Genomic DNA, 19,983 nt, shown 5'->3' with positions numbered 1-19,983 from the left:
GGGGTCGCAGAGTCCGATACAACTGAGAGACCAACACTATGGTATCTCATGGAATCTAAAATGGTGCCAAGCAGCCAGGCTTTGAAGACAGTATGAATCTGGTAGCTCTAGGAAAGTGATCAATAGTGGTCTTGACAAATGGAAGATTCAAGGCAGTTCTCTGAATTTCTTTCTCTAGAGCACTGCCAACGTCACACTACCCAGCCATGGCAAGATGCTGATTAAATAAGTCTATCTCCTGGCTGATTCCAGACTGCACTACAGGACCGTATATTGAAGACTTGTCATGTGTCATGAAGTGTAGTTCTGGAGAGTTGAGCTAACTCACATGTCATTTTTACGTAAGCTGAAATAGAGAAGGCAAAAGGAAGGAATCCGGGAGAATGATCTGCAGTCCTGCCATTGACAGTAACACATCTGAGAACGAACTAGTTATCATTCATTTGGTTCTTACTGTGTGTTGAAAATTATGCTAGATACTAGAAATTAATATACCCCATCTCTCATTATGGATAGTTTACTTTTTGAGAAAATTACATGTTGATATCTTGCTAGCTCAGTTCATTAGATGTCTTCAGGCATGGTATTTGGTGTCATGTTTTTGTGATGGTTCTGCACAGTTTAAGTTGCAATTAATATATATCTTATATATGCTTTATACATCACAGATTCTATCTTTGTATTTTTTTCAAGAAAAATAGTATTTGGATTTTTACCTTTGCTTGCATATGTTAGAAAAATTTCAAGTGCATTCAATAAACTTTGAAATTCCTATTTATATAAAATGTAAATTACAAATAATTCTCTAATAAAGGAAGCCACTTGGTAGGGTTCAGTCTTTAGGCAACACATATTATTAGTGCAATCTAAGTTACTTATTCAAATGTCTGTATGGGTTAAGTCTATTTAATATATATATATATAAAATTGAGATATAATGCAGCTTTCATTAATGAAAAGTTGATATGAAATGAAATGAAATGAAATATATTTCAACTTTTCATTAATGAAAGCTGCACTATATCTCAATTTTTAATGAGACATACCAGAACAATATTAGAAAAAAAGAATGATGCGATAAATTATACATGAAACATTTTACGTAGAAGTAAGCACAATAATTAAAATCATGGACTCTGCCATTTAATAGCTGGATGACCGATAGTAAATTATAAAATTTCTCTGAGTCTAATTTTCATTATATGACAAATGGAAATATTAATAGTTTATACCTCATAGTTTTACGTGATGATGAATGAGCTTATACATATGAAGTACTTAGCAAAAGTAGCTAGAAAATAATGTTAGTCAATGTTTACATTATAATTAACATAAATATCAGCTATATTGGAACAGTGATACACACAAAGAGATGGTAAATAGGCAGTATAGAGCATGTATTATTACCACAGGTTAATCTATGATCAATTTATGATTTAAAGAGCTGGATTAGGATGGTAATTCAAAAAACTTGAACTTGAAGCATAATCTACTGAAGTTTGATTATTGAACCCAAATAAAATGAATAGAACACTAATTTTTAAAACATTTTAAGACTTTATTATGTTTTTAGAGCAGTTTTAGGTTCACAGAAACATTGAGAGGAAGGAGCAGAGAGTCCTCTATATCCTTTGTCCCCACGTAAACCCCATAACCTGCCCCATTATAAACACCACCACCGGAGCAGACCATTTGCTACAGTTGATGAAACTATATCAATAAATCATAATCATCCAAATTTCATAATGTACCTTAGGGTTCACTCTTGCTGTCGTACATTCTCTGGCTGTGGACAAATATGAAATGACATATATCCATAAACACTGATTTTTAAGAAGTGTTAGTTGGCATTATAAATGGCTAAAAAGTTGTCTAGAATTGACTGTAGACCATATTACCCAGGCACACCTCTGGCCTTTGAAAGCATTCGTTTCCAGCATAAATAGCTTTTGCAATGACAGTTATGGAGCCTTAAGGATAAGCTATTGAAAATGTAAGAGCGTATTTATTCAGATTTTATTTGTGTAGAGGCCGCTGTTGACTGTGTTTTCCAGAGTTACCTCAAACAAAAGCATACCAATCAGACTTGGAAAGGGAAGAGGAAAATCTTCTGAACAGTGAGCAGTGAGGTTGTGAATTTAAAAGTAAAGGATAGGGAAGACTAAAGATTGAATAGATGGATTTTTCAAAGGACCAACTTGAGGGAGAAAACTGAAACTATGTGGGATAGTGTATTCTGATTTAAATGTGTATGCTGAAGTTCTTTTGACAGAAAAGAAATATAATGGGAAAGTAAAAGCAAGAATGCCATCATACATCAATGAATTTGATACTCAAGGTATTCATTTGAATTCCCATTTAGATGTCGAGTTTAAAAAGTATCAGCAACAGCAGAACAAACAAGCACAGAGGTGGTAGTGGAAATTAAATAAAAATTTTAAATATTCTAAATTGACTGAACTCATACAATTATAAAATAGGCTCCAGGCCACTTATCAATTATACATTTACACTGGAGGACAGGGATTGCAGCTTGAACATCTTTGCATGCCCCAAATCACTGAGCACAGTCACTTGCATATAGCAGATATTCAGCAAATATTTGGTGAAAGAAGAATTCTTCATGGAATGCAAAATAAGTGTAAGACATGATCCTTGCATTTATAGATCTTCCACTTTTCTGGGACAGACCCAATTAACAAACATCCATTTACTGAATAATATTTATATGATGCAAAACATGAAAAATTTTAGATGACAGTAACATAAGTAATATATTTTATAATTTTGTAGTGTCAATAAATAGAATTTTAACAACCCAATGTGATTCTTAACATGAATAGAAGACTTTATGGAAGAGAGAAACATTGATTCGGGGTTTGAAAAATGGGGAAATTTCAGAAAGGTGGAATGAAAAACATAGGGAAAATACTTTGTTAAAACTATCAGCTTTGATAAAACTATCAGGTAAATTACAAGAAAACATTATTAATATTTATGGTATTGGAGTGAGCACAAGGGGAACAAAGAAACAGAAATAGATGGATATGGGAGAGTTTATTCTGAACCTATTTTATCAATTCCATACGAAGTTTCTATTTAAAGGCATCATCGTTTATTTCCACATGATGAAACTAGGAACTGTCACACTGCTAGATCTATTAGAAGGAAATATGTCTTTTGGTTCAGTTAATTCAATTCCACAAGTATTTATTAAGCACTTATCTGAGCAAAGCACTATAGAATCATCCATGTACAAGCAATTAAAATTTAACTGGTTCAGAGAATATTTGCTACATCATTTCATGTTAAAAAGAGTTAACTGTTACCATATCCATTCTTGATCTTCTTATACAAGTGCCTTAATTTAAAGGCTTGAGATTAGAATAAAGACAATAACACCCAAGCTGAGTATCTCAATATTCATATTCAAACTGGTTTTAGAGAAACAGCATTATTAAAAAATAATAACATGTCTCTTTAGAATGCCATTTATAATATACTCTCACATTTATTAACTTATTGGATCCTGGAGAAAACAATTACATTTGGCTGGATAGATATATTCTATTTTACATACGATGATTAATGATTTTCCAAGAGCTTTCTACTATTTGAATATTTGGAAACCACACCTTGGACGTAAGATCTTCAGAAGAAAAATCAAATGTTCTTTCAACTGTACAGTGCTGCACCAGAGGTAGCCATGCCTCCATGCTATCCAAGTGGTCATCTGAATGGTCTACTAGTGTTGTGGGTCTACCTATGAAAAGAGATACCTAGGTAAATAAGATGAAGGGGTGGGGGACATTTACATACAATTGTCAAAAAATGTGATCAGTGTAGACTAGTAGTTCTTGCTCAGGAACTTTTGCCTTGCTTCCCCCAGAGAATAATTGGCAAATCTGTAATTTTTTTTTTTTTTAATTGTCACAACTGGAAAGCGTAGATGCAAATGTTGGGGAAAAGCTGCAGATGCTGTTAAATATGCTGCAATACACAGGACAGAACAACACCGTCACCACCACAAACACAAACACGAGGGCGTACTAAGCCAAGAACTGTTTGGCATGAAATATAAATAGTGCTGAGGTTTTAAGAAACTTGGGCAACCAAGATAATTCAGGAAAAAATAAGATGGCATTTAAAAAAATACGTGAAGCTTGATGTACTTCTAATGGTTACATAGTCTGTGTAACAATCTCAGCATTCTTCTGGGTCTAAATCATCTGATTTGGAGATTTGGGAATAGCCAGTTTTACTCATTTCTTCTGTAAATGTCTTCTTTCTCTGTGTCAGCAGCTAGAAAAATAAATGAAAGAAAAGTATTCCTTGTCGTGATTCCTCCTCTCACATTACTACGATTATTTTTTTAAGCAGCAGCAACTGCTGCAGGCCGAAGTTTCTGAGTGTACAATTCACTTTTGTTCAGTTAAAAGGGGAACTCAGGAAGATGATTGCAGGTAGGGAGAGACTGAGTTGTGGGACTCAAGAAATAAAGTAAAACCAATGTAACATGCAGTTGTCCTTGTCAATGAGTTATTCTTTGTTTGAATTTCCTGTTGAAACAGTTCAGAGGCCAGTTTGGTGTGGTCGGGCTACTTGTGCTATGGTGCATGGCTTTTACATTTTACATCTAGTTAAATTGGTTGAGAATCAGCTTAACAACTGATGGTTGTTCCTCTCCATTTAATATTTATAAGTGTTCCTTGTGTTTTCATGTGTAGAAAAAGGTCTGCTGCTTATATGTTATGTGATATCATATTGGAGAAATAACTTTTTTCAAGTATCAAAAAAAAAAAATATTTATAAGTGTAAAGTTTGAAGACAAAAGGAAAACATGAGACTAAAAATGAAAGCAAAAACCATTTCTTGGAGAATCCTGTGAAACATACCAAGGAGTAGGAACTTTATTCAGAAGGTGATAGAAGGCATGACTCGGATGTAATCAGAGCTGTGTTCCGTGTGATCAGCTCTGCTTTACAGATGAATCGCTATGATGGTTCTGTGGATTATGGATTTTACTCATCAAAATGAAAGGGAAGAGCAATTAGAAGATTCTGGGTCTATAATTGTACTGATGGTTATTTGTTGAATGAAGGTTTTCAGTGATTAGATTGTGTGCAATAAACTTCCCTGACCAATATATATAGTACACTTGCTGCCTTGGCTAGCTTTTACTCAGTATATTCATATTGAGTAAATATGAATATTTGAGGCAAAAAATATTATTAAATCATACTGTTACCATGTCTAAACTCATACAGTTTGCTGCATAACAGGCCAAGAATTGAGAGAAGACTTATTGGGGCAAGGAATAATGACTTTATTTGGAAAGCCAGCTAACTGATAAGATGATGGTTTCATGCCCCAGAGAACCATCTTTCCTCAGAATTCACGCTCCTTTTATACTAAAAGGGGAGGGAGTAAAGGCGAACAATTCCTGGTTTCCATCAGCCTTCTGAGGGGATGTATTAACTTCTTTCTCCCTGCAGTCATTCACAGATGGATCTGGTCAGGATGTTTCCTTTGAGCTAAACAAAGATATTTTAGCTTAATGCTCATTACCTGGGAAGCAGGGTTCCCAGTGGTGGGCCATTATATATAATTTAAGCTTAGAGGCAACATCCTTTTAGTGATTAACCTGTAAAAGAATACAAAATGTTCTTCCCTAGTTCATCCTGTGATAGTCTCTATGCCATGGCTGGATGCAACTCATGGAAATCTAAAAACTCAGAGTGATTAAAAAAAAAGTCCTCTTCCCTCTACATTTCCAAAACACAGGGTAGGCAAGGAACAAGAAAACTACAGCAATCACTCCTATTCAGACAGGAACAAAGGGAGTCACACGGTAGTCATGGTCGCACAGCCTCTCTGAAAACCCACTGGGCAGAAACTGTGAGGCCCATTATTCTGGAGATAGGGGCTCTTCCTAGATTGGCTCTGCTGGTCCTGCGAGTATCTCTCAAGTTCACTGTTCGTCAAGCCTTTGATTCTACCTCTGTGTGCTCTCCTGTTCCAAGGCATTTCATAACATCTGAGGGAGGCACTGAAGAAAGGGATCTCCTTGCTGGCTGAGCTACATTCGCAGGCTGCCCCTTGTCCCAAGAAATTTGGGGGCCAGAGACTGTTTAACTTCATCAGTCAGAGTCTTTTGGGCCAAGTTTTACAGTGCTTATTTTTGGGCTTCCCTGGTGGTGGCTCAGATGGTAAAGTGTCTGCCTGCAATGTGGGAGACCCAGGTTCAATCCCTGGGTTGGGAAGATCCCCTGGAGAAGGAAATGGCAACCCACTCCAGTACTCTCACCTGGAAAATTGCATGGACTGAGGAGCCTGGTAGACTACAGTCCATGGGGTTGCAAAGAATCAGACACGACTAAGCAACTTCGCTTCTAACAGTGCTTTTGACACTATGACTCTCAAAAACATGTTTCTAATAGATTTGATTTCAGTTACTACCATGTGCCAGTACGTCTATAGACTCACAGATATTTTGAGATTATTAGACTTCTGTGGATTGTGTCCTTAGTCTCTTTTCATTGAGCTATTTTCTTGAAAAAAAAAAAAAAAAAAAAAAAATTCCTGGAGGGCATCTTAATCCCATCAGAGGTCTTAACAAAAGATGTGACAGTCTTGCCTTAGGCTGATCTTTCTCCCCAGCTCTTAATCTGACAATCATTTGAAGGCTGAAGAGGCTGGAGATGAGAATCAGTTACATCTTGAAACTTTGAAAGTCCAGGCATATTTGGATTCTCTCTTCTCCTTTATCCCTTCTTATAAAAAACTCCAAATCTTTGCCAAGCTCATCTGTCTCATGATATGTATCAACTACACCTAGTAATATTCTGTTTTAACATCTCCTTGCCCAAACCTACAGATTTCATTAGGTATATCGTTTTCCTCTTGAGTCCCTTAAGGTATCAGTTTTGTCAAATATTTGGCCATAAATAGTACTTCCCTTTTGATCTAGTCAGAAATAACAGTTTTTCTTTTGCCCTCTACTCAGCTCCAAAGCCATGAGATGCAAATTTCAGGTTTTTGCTTTACCAGCGCACATCCTCTACGTATCAATGGCTGTGTTTATACGCTATTGCTCTAATGATACTATGAACCCAGTACTCCCCAAATCTCAGTGGTTTACAATAATACGTATTGATCTCTTGCAAGGTGGCTGCAGCCGGTCCATGCCAGGCAGACCGCATGGTCAGGTTCTGGTTTGTACCCCATGACTCTCCTTCAAGAGCTTCCTTTAATGGAGAAGCTCTAATATAAGTATGCTGAGGTCGTGCCAGAGTGAAGATGACAAGAGGGCTGATGGACACTTTCACTGGCCCCTAAAGATGCCACTGGAACGTGACCTTCCTTTACCTTCACTCCCATTCCATGGCCAGTGCATATCACGTGAACAAATCCATCGCTAACAAGATGGGAGTGTACCCTCCCCCAAGGGCAGGTGGGCAGGGAAAGTAGGTGTTACTGAGCTATGCTGCTACTGCTCCTGCCAAGTCGCTTCAGTCGTGTCCGACTCTGTGCGACCCCATGGACTGCAGCCTACCAGGCTCCTCCATCCATGGGATTTTCCAGGCAAGAATACTGGAGTGGGGTGCCATTGCCTTCTCCCTACTGAGCTATAATCCCCTATAGAAGTTACTATGTCCCACTACTGTACAGAAAGTAGATGACTAACAAGTACCTACTTACAGCATAGAGAACTCTACTCAACACTTTGTAATAACCTACAAGGGAAAAGAATCTGAAAAATTATATATATATATATATATTCAGATATATATTGAGGAAGAAAATATAGGAAGAAATTTATATCAGTAGTAATTTATTAGTTACTGCTCACTAAACATCAGAAGAGATTGCAGGGCTGCACCAATAAAGCAAGAGACATATCCTAAAGCTGATCCTAGTATAAAGGGTATGTTTCTTTTTTTATCTATCTATCTATCTATCTATCTTTCTCTGAATCACTGTGCTATATACCTGAAACTAACATGACATTGTAAATGAACTGTAGTTCAATTAAAAAATTAATTAAAAAAAGAATTTAGTATGTATCCGGCATGATATGTGTTGGGGGTCTATGTGGATTCATACAAATCAATATTTCCATGGATTTACAAATATTTTGCTTAGCAAAGAAATGGCATTTGAAAATCAACCCTTTAGTTTCTTTTCCTCTGATAGTTCATATACATGTATGTGCAAAATAATAAAATGAGAATAGCTAGCCTAGTTTCTCTCATGCACCCTAAAATATAATTCAGTAGGTAAGAATATATCTATTTTTTGTCAACTGTTTAAAAAACATGACCAATGTTGTGGTATATTCTTCAAGGTTATTTAGGACCTTGTGAAACTCATAATTAAATGTAAAGTTTAGTTTGCTAGCTTAATGCTTATTCTTAATTGAATGAGATTAATTATCTTTCAAAGAGAAGGTTTAGAAAAGAATATTTGGCTTAAGTTATACATGTCCATAAATGTAGCCTGTTTGCTATGGAACAAAGATCATAAATTGCAACAGATTTTGAGAAATAATACTAATACTAAAACTTCAAAGAAATATTCAGGTTATTTCTGGTGTATCACCTAAGAGTACTCGAGAATCAATTTAACATGGGAGAAAGATGACTTTGTCATTAAAAATCAATCAAAACTAAACTTTAAAAGTTCAAAAAAGAAAACTATGTATTAAAATGAAAAAGGGCTTTTAGCAGTCATTTTACTTTAAAATCTTAATAGCAGCACTAAAATAAATATGATTTAATAAATGAGCGATAACACAGATATGTTGCCATGGAAAAAGTCTCTGATCTTATAATGATAAAAACTTTTAGATTAAAAGAAAAAAATTAAGAGCAGGAAGAAAATGACTCAGGGTTGAGGAAGAAAATACAGGAACAAATTTATATTCACAGTAACTTATTAGTTACTGTTTCCTAAACATCAGAAGAGGTTGCAGGGCTGCACCAATAAAGTAAGAAACACATCCTAAAGCTGATCCTCATGTAAAGGGTATGTTCTCCAGCTCTTACGGTGTTGGAATATTGGTCAAGTCTCAAGCTTAGGACTACAATACACAAACAGGGATCTGTGCCCACCTCTCAGCTTTGTTTAGGAGAAGGTCCAAATTAAATAAGCTTGAGATTCCTGCTCTAGAATACTATCCACCGAAGTGTGAGCTCTCTCTTACTTACTGTGCTTTTCCCTTATTTTCTTGACACAACCTCCTCCGTGTTCAACCTGCTGCATCCATCTGCCTCCAAAAGCCTGAGGAGCATTGTGGCATGAATGCAAAGACAAAGGAAAAGCAGCATGTGGCTCTGATAGTCAAAGTAACATTTTCTAGTCCTCAGTAAGGCCGTAGGCTTGTGAGTTGGTTTTACTGATACCTAGAGGGAAATGTATTTTCTAGACTTTTTCATTTCCTTCTATAATATGATCAAGACCTCTGATATTATAATCTTATAATTTTCATCCTTTATTAAAGAAGGAGATGCTAACAGTCCAGACCTGTTGTCCCAGTTCAACTTGATGTAGAGAGAGAGTGAGGTGGACTTGTTTAACCACTGTGAAGGTTCCTGACTAGTTGGAGTGGAGGGGCTTCTATGGTATCTGGTGAGGTTAGCGAGGACACTGTAGGCCAGAAAGGCTTTGATCTCACTTCCTTTGGGGACCTTCAGAAGAGAAGTCCCTGCACAGCTTATGGCATATATGCTTTGGGATAGAAGAGACAGTTCATCCTGGGAAGGCAGTGGGAACAAGAGAGTATGCTTTGCCCCAAAAAGGCCACCTCAGCTCCTGGGTTGAGAAAGACACCCAGCTGAACGGCACAGAAGGCAGTCTAGTGTGCTGGCTGATAAATATGGTGGGAGTCTGTGGAGTCAGTGAAGCTGAATGGGAAGGATATGACGTCAAGGGCTGCCCCAGGGCCCCACTGGACAAGGGGCCGCACAGGAGTTGTTGCTAGACTGCACGTGTCTGTGGCACCAGGAAGAGCTAAGGACTAGTCATGTCCTGCCAGCAAAGAGAAGAAATGGCTTCCTTCCAACACTGGCTGAGACAAAAGGCACGTCACTATTTCATCAACCAGAATGAATACCTTCAGGGTGTTCAGTTATCCACACTGGCAAATGGCATCACTGCAGGTGAGTGAGTGAGTGAAAGTCACTCAGTCGTGTCCGACTCTTTGTGACCCCATGGATTATACAGTCTTTAGAACTCTCCAGGCCATAATACTCGACTGGGCAACCTCTCCCTTCTCCAGGGGATCTTCCCAACCCAGGGATTGAACCCAGGTCTCCTACGTTGCAGGTGGATTCTTTACCAGCTGAGCTGCAGGGAAGCCCAAGAATACTGGAGTGGGTAGCCTATCTCTTCTCCAGAGGATCTTCCCAACCCAGGAATCAAACCCGGGTCTCCTAAATTGCAGGCGGATTCTTTACCAATTGAGCTACCAGGGAAGGTCACTGCAGGTGATCAGAAAGCTAGTAAAGAGTATCAGGAAGAGGGACTTCCCTGGTCATCCAGAGGTTAAGAATTTGTCTTGTCATGCAGGGGACGCAAGTTTGATCCCTAGTCAGGGCACTAAGATCTCCCATACTGAGGAACAACCAAGCCTGCATGCTCCAACTACTTGAGCCCATGAGCTACAGCTAGAGAGTCCAAGCACCAAAATGATCCATCCTACATTCCATAACTAAGACCCAGCACAGTCAAATAAATAAATAAACCTTCATCCCCCAAGGAGGAGCTGTCTGAAGACTTTGCATTGTTAGACTGGAATACCTCACTTTTTAATCTATACTCTCCTGCTGGATGTGCTTCTGTGAGGAAAGTTCAGATCAGATGCACAGTAAACACATGTAAATCACCACTACCTTTCCCAGCTGGCACTAGTGGTAAAGAACCTGCCTGCCAATGCGGGAGATGTAAGAGACTCAGGTTTGATCCCTGGGTCAGGAAGATCCCCTGGAGAAGGAAATGGCAACCCACTCCAGTAGTCTTGCCTGAAGAATCCCGTGGACAGAGGAGCCTAGTGGGCTACAGTCCACGGGGTTGCACAGAGTGAGATGTGACTTAGCACACACATTTTTTCTTACATATTCCATTATGTGGGGGCAATTTATGACTCCCCAACTTAAAAATATCCAACTTAGTTGATGTGAAATTTAAGAAGTCAGTCTTATCAAAGATGAAAGATAATTAAACTATCCCAATGGCTCTCCCGGGAGGCCACTACCCACGTGCCTGATCCTTTGTTCATTTTCTTCATCATTCCTGGGTCCAGATAATCACTGAGAGGCAAAAACAGATGCTAGGGCCTGAGCATGGCCTACAGATGCATTCTGTTTCCCTGCACTGTGTTATAAAACCTTGAATTAATATCTATAAATACAGAAGTTTATTTCATAAAAACTCGAATTTCTGAGTTTCTTCAGAAAGTTTACAGAAACAGTAACAAATGGCAGGACTTAGTAGGACCCATCCCTTAAAAATATGGAAAAGTCCCTCCATGGTGACAAAGTGCAGTCCACACTATGATTTCTTTGAAGTAATTATGAATTAATTTTTTCTATTAATTTTTTTAGCATATAGCTCAGGACATTCATTTTCATTATTTGCCCAGGCTTCTCATACCTTTTTGAAATTATAAATCTTGTTTAAAGCACATGGAGAAAACAAGAGCTTCTTGGACCTACAGGAATAACTGACTTTTATTTCAGATTTTGTATTCTTATTTTTAGACATATTTCCTAAGGATATAGTATTTTATTTCATATATACATATGAAATAAATACATATATAAATATATATATTATATATTTATATATATATACACATATAAATATATATGTATATATAGTATAATATTATATATTTATATGTGTATATAAAATATATAATATAATATTATGTATATATACATATATAAATACATATATATGTACATATATAAAATGGAATATATATATTATATATATATTATATACATATATAAATACATATATACAATGGAATATTACTCAGCCGTATAAAAGAAGGAAGTTGGGTCATTTGTAGAGACATGGGTAGACCTACAGCCTATCATACAGAGTGAAAAAAGTCAGAGAAAAACAAATATCATACATTAACACATATATGTGTAATTTAGAAAAACGGTATAGATGAACCTATCTGCAGGGCAGGACGAGAGACACAGATATAGAGAATGGATGTGTGGATATGTTGGGGGTGTGGAGAAGGGCTGGGGTGAATTGGGAGATTGGGTTAACATATATACACTACCACGTTTAAAACAATAACTAGTGGGAACCTGCTATAAAACTCAGAAAGCTCAGCTTGGAGCTCTGTGATGACCTAGATGGGTGGGGCTGGGGGATGGGAGGGAGACCAAGAAGGAGGGGAATAGAGTGGATTCACGTCATTGTGCAGCGGAAACTAACACAACATTGTAAAGCAACTATAGTCCAATAAATAAAAATGAATTTTAAGGATCTAGCACGATGTTAGTGTCTGATTAATGTCAATTCCTCTTCTTCTTTGTTGTCAAAAATTAGTACCTAATAAGATTTTGAAATTACGAAACGTTGCCATCTAAAAGTGGTCTTTATGGTTATATTTTTCTCTGACTGTTCAATTTACTGACATTCAAATCATTTGAATGAGAGTATTTGAAATTTAATGGGATTACTCAAAGATCTATTACTTCTGTGTGATAGAGTGGGTCACTGGAGTACAATATTTATTCAGATGAATTCTGATGGATGCCTACAAAGTGCCAGGTACCATCCTAAGACTCTGAGATCTACCAGTGGGAAAAGACAGCCAAAAATCCCTGCCTTGGGGAAATTATTCTAGTGAGGGAGGGGAGCAGAAATTAACCAGTGAACCAAGGAGTTAAAGAAATCATATAGTATGACAGAAAATGATAAGGATCATGGAGAATATTTGCCTTATCATGGAAGGCAAATAGGGAGTGCAGTAGCTGGGGTCAGGGCAATTCTCAAATATGGTGGTCAGTGTAGACCTCAGAAAAGAATGACATTTGAGCAGAGATTTAAAGGATGTGAAGGAGTTACACCTGCAGTTATCTGGGGAGCGGGTATTCCAGTCTGGGGGAACAGCCAGTGTAAATGTTCTAACAGAGGTTGTTAGGTATTTTGTAGGAACAGCAAGGGTGCCCACATAGCTGTAGAGAAGCGAATGCAGGAGACCGAAGAAAATATGGTGAAAGATATAAATGGTATACACTAGTCTGAGGAGCTTAATTTCCTTTCTGAATGATAGTAGGAAAACTATTGGAAACATTTTGAGAAGTGATATAATCTGAGTTATAGTCTTGAAAGACAAAGCTGGCAACTTCTAGATCAGATAAGAGATAATGTTGTTTGGACCAGGTGTTTCCAATGAAGGTGGAAATTAATTGTCTTATTCTCAGTATATTTGGACAATATAACCAACAATATTTTCTGATAATTTGGATGTGGGATGCAAAAACTATATATAGATGTCTCCGATTCCATGCCAGAGGTTTTTGTCTTAAGAAATTAATGGATGAAGTGAAGAGAAAGTTGCTCAGTCATCAGACTCTTTGTGACCCCTCGTACTGTAGACCATCAGGCGCCTCTGTCCATGGGATTTCCCATGCAAGAACACTGGAGTGGGTTGCCATTTACTTCTCCAGGGCATCTTCCCAACCCAGGGATTGAACCTACATCTCCCACATTGCAGGTAGATTCTTTACCATCTGAGACACAGGGAAAACCATTAACTAATGGATAAACTGTGGATAATACCCATAATGCGTTAATAAATAATAGTCTGTCTATTAATATACTGTGGAAAGATAATTTTGTGGGAGAGAACTCAAAGGATCTGTTTTGGATGTAAGTTTGAGATGTCTACTTTCAAGTTCAAATGAATGGATAAGTAAAGGAAACAGGTGGATATAGTCTGGAGTTTGGGAAAAGAGTCTTGACTGGGGACATAAATTTAGGATTATCCTACTAATAGGTGATATTTAAATTCATGAGACAGTATGATCACAAAAAAATTTGAGTGTGGGAGGTAAAGAGGACAAAGGAAATCCTTGAGATATAAAAAGGCTAAGAGCTAGGGAAAAGAGGAGAAACTAGCAAGGAAAATGAGAATGGTCAGTGAGGGAGGCATAAAAACAGGAGTATGGGGTTCTCAAACCCAAGTCAAGAGATTTTTAACAAGGAGGAAGACACTGGGACAGTGTTGAGCGCTACTGACAAGTAAAGGGGGAAATAGAAATTGATCACTAAATTTAGCAGCATCCAGTTAAGACACCTTGCTAAGAGTACTGTTGATGGAGTAGGGGCAAAACTTGATCGAGTATGTTTAACTCAGAATGAGAAGACAGGAATTGGAGGGAATCAGTTTAGACAACTTAATGGAACTTTGCTGCATAAGGAAGAATTATGACTGTAGATGGTATAAAGAAGAATATTTTTGTATGTTGAATGCAATTCAGTAGAGCAGCAGTTCCCAGATGCTTTGGCACCAGGGACCAGTTTCATGGGAGACAGTTTTTTCCATGGACTGGAGGTGGTGTTGTGGTTTCAGGATGATTCAAGTACATTACATGAATTGTGCACTATATTTCTGTCATTGTTACATCAGCTGCACTTTGGATCATCAGGCATTAGATCCCAGAGGCTGGGGACCCCTGCAAGAGAGAGAAAACTTGATGTATACAGAAAAGATGGGGCGATCTTTGGAGTCTTGACCTTTGATAGGCAAGAAAGGGTTGATTAGCTCATGGGCTGGAATTGTCCTTAGATGTTTAGAGGGGAGTATGAATACCTGATCTACATATCCAGGATAAATGGCTACCTACTGCCTGATAAGAGCCTATAAAACTTCTTTGATTTCTTCTATTTATTTTCAGGGAAAGATAAAGTGATAATGCCAGCCAAGGGTGAGTATAAGAAGTCATTCATGAGAAGAGCTAGAAAGAGCACAGATCAACCAGGGAAGTTTGTAGTTATGGATTTAAAATGGTAATAGTTGTGAGTTTTCTCCAGCCATGTTCAGTGCATGGGATAAGGTTCAGAGGAGGTGGAGGTTCGCCATGACCCAGACAACTCTACAAAATTTTCTGTGGTTGCTGTAACAAATCACTACAGGCTGGGTGGCTTAAAACAATATAAATTTATTTTCTCTTGTAGTTCTAGAGGTCAGAAGTCTGAAATCAAGGTGTCAGCACAGGCGAACTCTCTCCAAAGGCTTTAAGGGGAAATATATATAAATATTTTTTTTTGCCTCTTTCAGCTTATGGTTGCTGTTGACATTTCTTGACTTGTGGCCTCATCAGTCCAATATCTGTTCCCCTTGGACACATTTCCTCCTTCTCTTCTCTCTGACTTGTGGCCGCAACACGAGAATTGCTGTTTCTGTCTTCATATCACTTTCTCTGCATGTGTACTGTGTGTCATTTCTAAGGACATTTGTCATTGGACTTAGGGTCCACATTAATAATAATTCAGAATAATCTCAAGATCTTTGACATAACTACATTTGCAAAGACCCCTGTCTTTTTCTCTAAATAGAATAGCATTACAAGTTCTTGGAATTAGAACATGGGCATATCATTTTGGATGCTACCATTTAGCCATAATGAGTAGCAAGAAATTAAGATTGGATGTAATTACTCCCTTGATTGTGTATTTTAAACTACATGAGGAGGAAAAGAGGACTTCACGAAGAATGACTTGTGGAAAAGATGTTGGGATCAAAGTACTTGTGAGGTTGAAAGACTGTCAGATCATAGTGGTAGAAAAAATGTCATGGAATGATTGAAGTGGCACAATGACATACATGCAAATTTGACATGTGTTTATTAAAGAAAGATGAATAAGATAGTACTATATAGCATAAATTAAAACTCCCCAAGGTGGCACAGTGGTAAAGATTCTGTCAGTGCAGGAGATGTAGGCAACTCGGGTTCTATCCCTGGGTCAGGAAGATCCCCTAGGGTAGGAAATGACAACCCACTCCAGTAATCTTGCTTGGAAAATTCTGTGGACAGAAGAGCCTGGTGGGCTACCATCCATGAGGTCACAAAGAGTCAGACATGACTGAACATTCATGCACACGCAAATATAAAGTTGTGATTTTTCTCTCCATAGTATTTCATTCCGGCTCCACTTCCTTTGATTGTTGCCATAGCTGTAGATCTTAGCAAGTCTGGCTATGGGAAGCTGAGGGCTTTGGCTTTAGAAGCTTGGAGGCATAAGTTAGATGGGTTCTGTGTTCAAAAATATAACTAGAGACGTTTCTACCTCTCTCTCAACAGTTTATCTCATGAACTTATCCTTTAGGCAGTGATGGTTACTGTTTGGGTGGTGCCCCAAAAGAATGTGTTTTCTCAGATTCTTTGTGTTTTTCCCTCGCTGTACCATTGGAAAGGCCCACTGCATTCTCCATATGATCTTTAATGACTGCATGAAGGATTATTGTTTAACATCTCAGCTCTTTTCTTTCTTCCTTCCTTCTCCCCTTCTCCTTCAAACTGTTCTCCCCAAAAGGCTGAGGTCAGATGAAATTTGTCAAGTGTTTGAGCAAATGTTTCCATCTCTGTTATTCTCATGCTATGACTAAAAGTCAATCCAAAAAGAAATCCACCCTGAATGTTCATTGGAAGGCCTGCTGCTAAAGCTGAAGGTTCAATACTTTGGCCACCTGATGAGAAGAGCTGACTCATTGCAAAAGACCCTGATGCTGGGAAAGATTGAAGGCAAAAGAGAAGAGGGTGGCAGAGGATGAGATGGTTATATAGCATCACCATCTCAATGGACATGGTTTTAAGCAAGCTCTGGGAGATGGTGAAGGACAGGGAAACCTGGACTGCTGCCAGTCCGTGGGGTCACAAAGAGTTGGATGTGACTGAGCGGCTGAACAACAGCAACAACACATGTATGAAATGAGTTTGAAATTCATACCCTCATTCTAATCCTCAATGTAATTGAGTCAAGCCTGCACTTACTGACCAAACAAACATTAACGGAGTGCTCACCATGTGTTCTGAGAATACTAATACCACCAAAACACAGATTCTGCCTTCAAATTACTGTCTAGTGCAGGGCCCAGAGCCATGAGTCAAATCCAGCCCACTGCTGGTTTCCATACAGCCTCCACGTGAAGGAAGCTTTTCACATTTTTTGAGGGGTTGTAAAAAACAGTAGAATATGTGATAGAATCGCTCAGTTGTGTCCGACTCTTTGTGATCCCATGGACTATAGCCTACCAGGCTCCTCCGTCCCTGGTATTTTCCAGGCAAAAGTATTGGAGTGGGTTGCCATTTCCTTCTCCAGAGGATCTTCCTGACCCAGGGATCGAACCCAGGTCTCCCTCATTGTAAGCAAGACGCTTTACTGTCTGAACCACCAGGGAAGTACAAAAAACAATAGAATATGTGATAGAGACCACCTATGACTCAAAAAACAAAACAAAACAAAACAAAACCAAACCACATAAAATATTGACTCTCTTGTCCTTTCCTGAAAAAGTGTGCTGACCCTTAGTTTGGTGAGAAAATACATGGGGATCGTAATACCAGCCTCACAAACTGTTGGATTTTGTTGCAGATTATGTGCTAATTTTTGCTTGGCTAGCATAAATCCCTTTCTTCTCATAAGAGATTATTGAAAGGGGAGCGCCAGGGTTGCGGTGCAGGGGAGGAGCGCAGGGGCCAGCGGAGGCAGCACTGTCGGGCGGCCTTGGCGGCGAGAGGACAGCGCAGGGTCGGCCTACGTGACTAGGTGGGCGCCGGCGCGGCCTCCGTCTGGAGAGGATTCAAGATGACCAACGAAGAATCTCTTCCCAAAAAGGTTCGACTGAGTGAAGCAGACTTCAAAGTTATGGCACGAGATGAATTAATTCTAAGGTGGAAACAGTATGAAGCATATGTGCAAGCTTTGGAGGGCAAGTACACAGATCTCAACTCTAATGATGTAACTGGCTTAAGGGAATCCGAAGAAAAACAAAAGCAGCAGCAGCAAGAATCTGCATGCAGGGAAGACATTCTTGAAGTGTGACTAGCAACCAAGGAGCAAGAAATGCAAGAGTGTACTACTCAGATCCAGTACCTCAAGCAAGTCCAGCAGCCTAGTGTTGCACAACTGAGATCAACAATGGTGGACCCAGCGATCAACTTGTTATTCCTAAAAATGAAAAGTGAACTGGAACAGACTAAAGACAAACTGGAACAAGCCCAAAATGAACTGAGTGCCTGGAAGTTTAAGCCTGGTAGCCTTACAGGCAAAAAGTTAATGGCGAAGTGTCGAATGCTTATCCAGGAGAATCAAGAGCTTGGAAGGCAGCTGTCCCAGGGACGTATTGCACAACTTGAAGCAGAGTTGGCTTTACAGAAGAAATATAGTGAGGAGCTTAAAAGCAGTCAGGATGAACTGAATGACTTTATCATTCAACTTGACGAAGAAGTACAGGGTATGCAGAGTACCATTCTAGTTCTTCAGCAGCAACTGAAGGAGACATGCCTGCAGTTGGCTCAGTACCAACAGCAGCAGTCTCAAGCCCCAGGCCCGAGTACCAGCAGGACTACATCTTCGGAGCCTGTAGGACAGGCACAGGCCACAGGTAAAGACTGCAGTCGTCTGGCCAACGGACCAAGTAATGGCAGTTCCTCCCGGCAGAGGACGTCTGGGTCTGGATTTCACAGGGAGGGAGGGGGACACAGCCGTAGATGACTTTCCTTCTTCTCCAGGGAATGGGAATAAGGCCTCCAGCAGCTCGGAGGAGAGAACTGGCAGAGGAGGTTGTAGTTAGGTAAACCAACTCAGTGCTGGGTATGAAAGTGTAGACTCTCCCAGGGGCAGTGAAAACTCTCTCACACACCACTCAAATGACACAGACTCCAGTCATTAAGAGTCTGTTCTCCTCTGCAAGAGGAGAAACCCGTGAGTGGGAAAGGTAACCGAACTGCGGCTTCCCGCCACGTTCAGAATGGCTTGGACTCAAGTGTAAATGTACAGGGTTCAGTTTTGTAAAAAAAAAAAAAAAAAAAATTCCAGCAAATTCTTATACAGTGTCACTTAATTTGGAAGAGGATACTGTCCATTTAATTAACCCATACTTTTGTCACAATTTGCCTTTTTTGTGGGTTGTTTTTTTTTTTTTCTTTTTTTCCCTTTTTCTTTGCTTCAATACCTCTGCCACTTTGGAAATTGTAACAGTTAATTACTTTGAATGTTGCTAAAAGGACATTTTGTGTAGGGTCAGGTTATTTTTATATGAGTTAATGTGAAGTTGTAAATGGAACTCTTTCCTTAAAGTATAACACAGTGACGTTTGTGTGAATCTGTGTCTACCCTAGAACCTGTGCTGTGTGAGGGCATTCTTACTCATGCTGTTACTATGCTTATGCACCATTCAGACTTGTCAGAGTAGATGTGGGATTATGACTGCCAAGGTTGCCCAGTAAAATAGTTTTATCACTAAAAGTTGGACTTGTTGAAGGAGTCCTATAGTAGTTTCAGTGTTAGATACAGTTTTTCCCACCATACATCTGTGCATTTTCTCTTTAGGTGATTGAATGTTTAAGAAATTTGTGTGCATGGTTACTCAGTTTTTATGAATTGTTGTATCCTGTTAATGCATATTGCTCTGTGATCCAGTATATCTTACCTGTACTGACCAAATAAAGATTTTTATTGTAACTCCTTAAAAAAAAAAAAAAAAAGAGATTATCTTTTGGCAACAAATCCTACCCTGATCTCAGATTAGGAGGTCTGAGTGGGCCTAACCCCAGGACTCTTAATTTAGGGTTGGGTACTTAGAACTAGTTAGTCCTGCTTTTGAATGTCTCTGATCACAGGAAATTATGCACATAACCCAAGTAAGTCCAGTAAGATCCAGTCATGCAATTGTGCTATAATTATTGGGAAAGAAAAACTCTTATTTCTTCTGGAATTATTAAATGA

The 19,983-nt window shown here is 38.8% G+C and overlaps 1 pseudogene; it reads left to right on the top strand.

The window, feature by feature from the left end:
* The first annotated feature begins 17,755 nt into the window (after nucleotides 1–17,755).
* Nucleotides 17,756–19,050, top strand: LOC129624072 (pre-mRNA-splicing regulator WTAP-like; annotated as a pseudogene).
* Nucleotides 19,051–19,983: the final 933 nt, after the last annotated feature.

Source organism: Bubalus kerabau, chromosome 12, assembly GCF_029407905.1.
Source record: "Bubalus kerabau isolate K-KA32 ecotype Philippines breed swamp buffalo chromosome 12, PCC_UOA_SB_1v2, whole genome shotgun sequence".
Taxonomy (NCBI): domain Eukaryota; kingdom Metazoa; phylum Chordata; class Mammalia; order Artiodactyla; family Bovidae; genus Bubalus; species Bubalus kerabau.
This window is presented reverse-complemented; position numbering and strand designations above follow the sequence as displayed.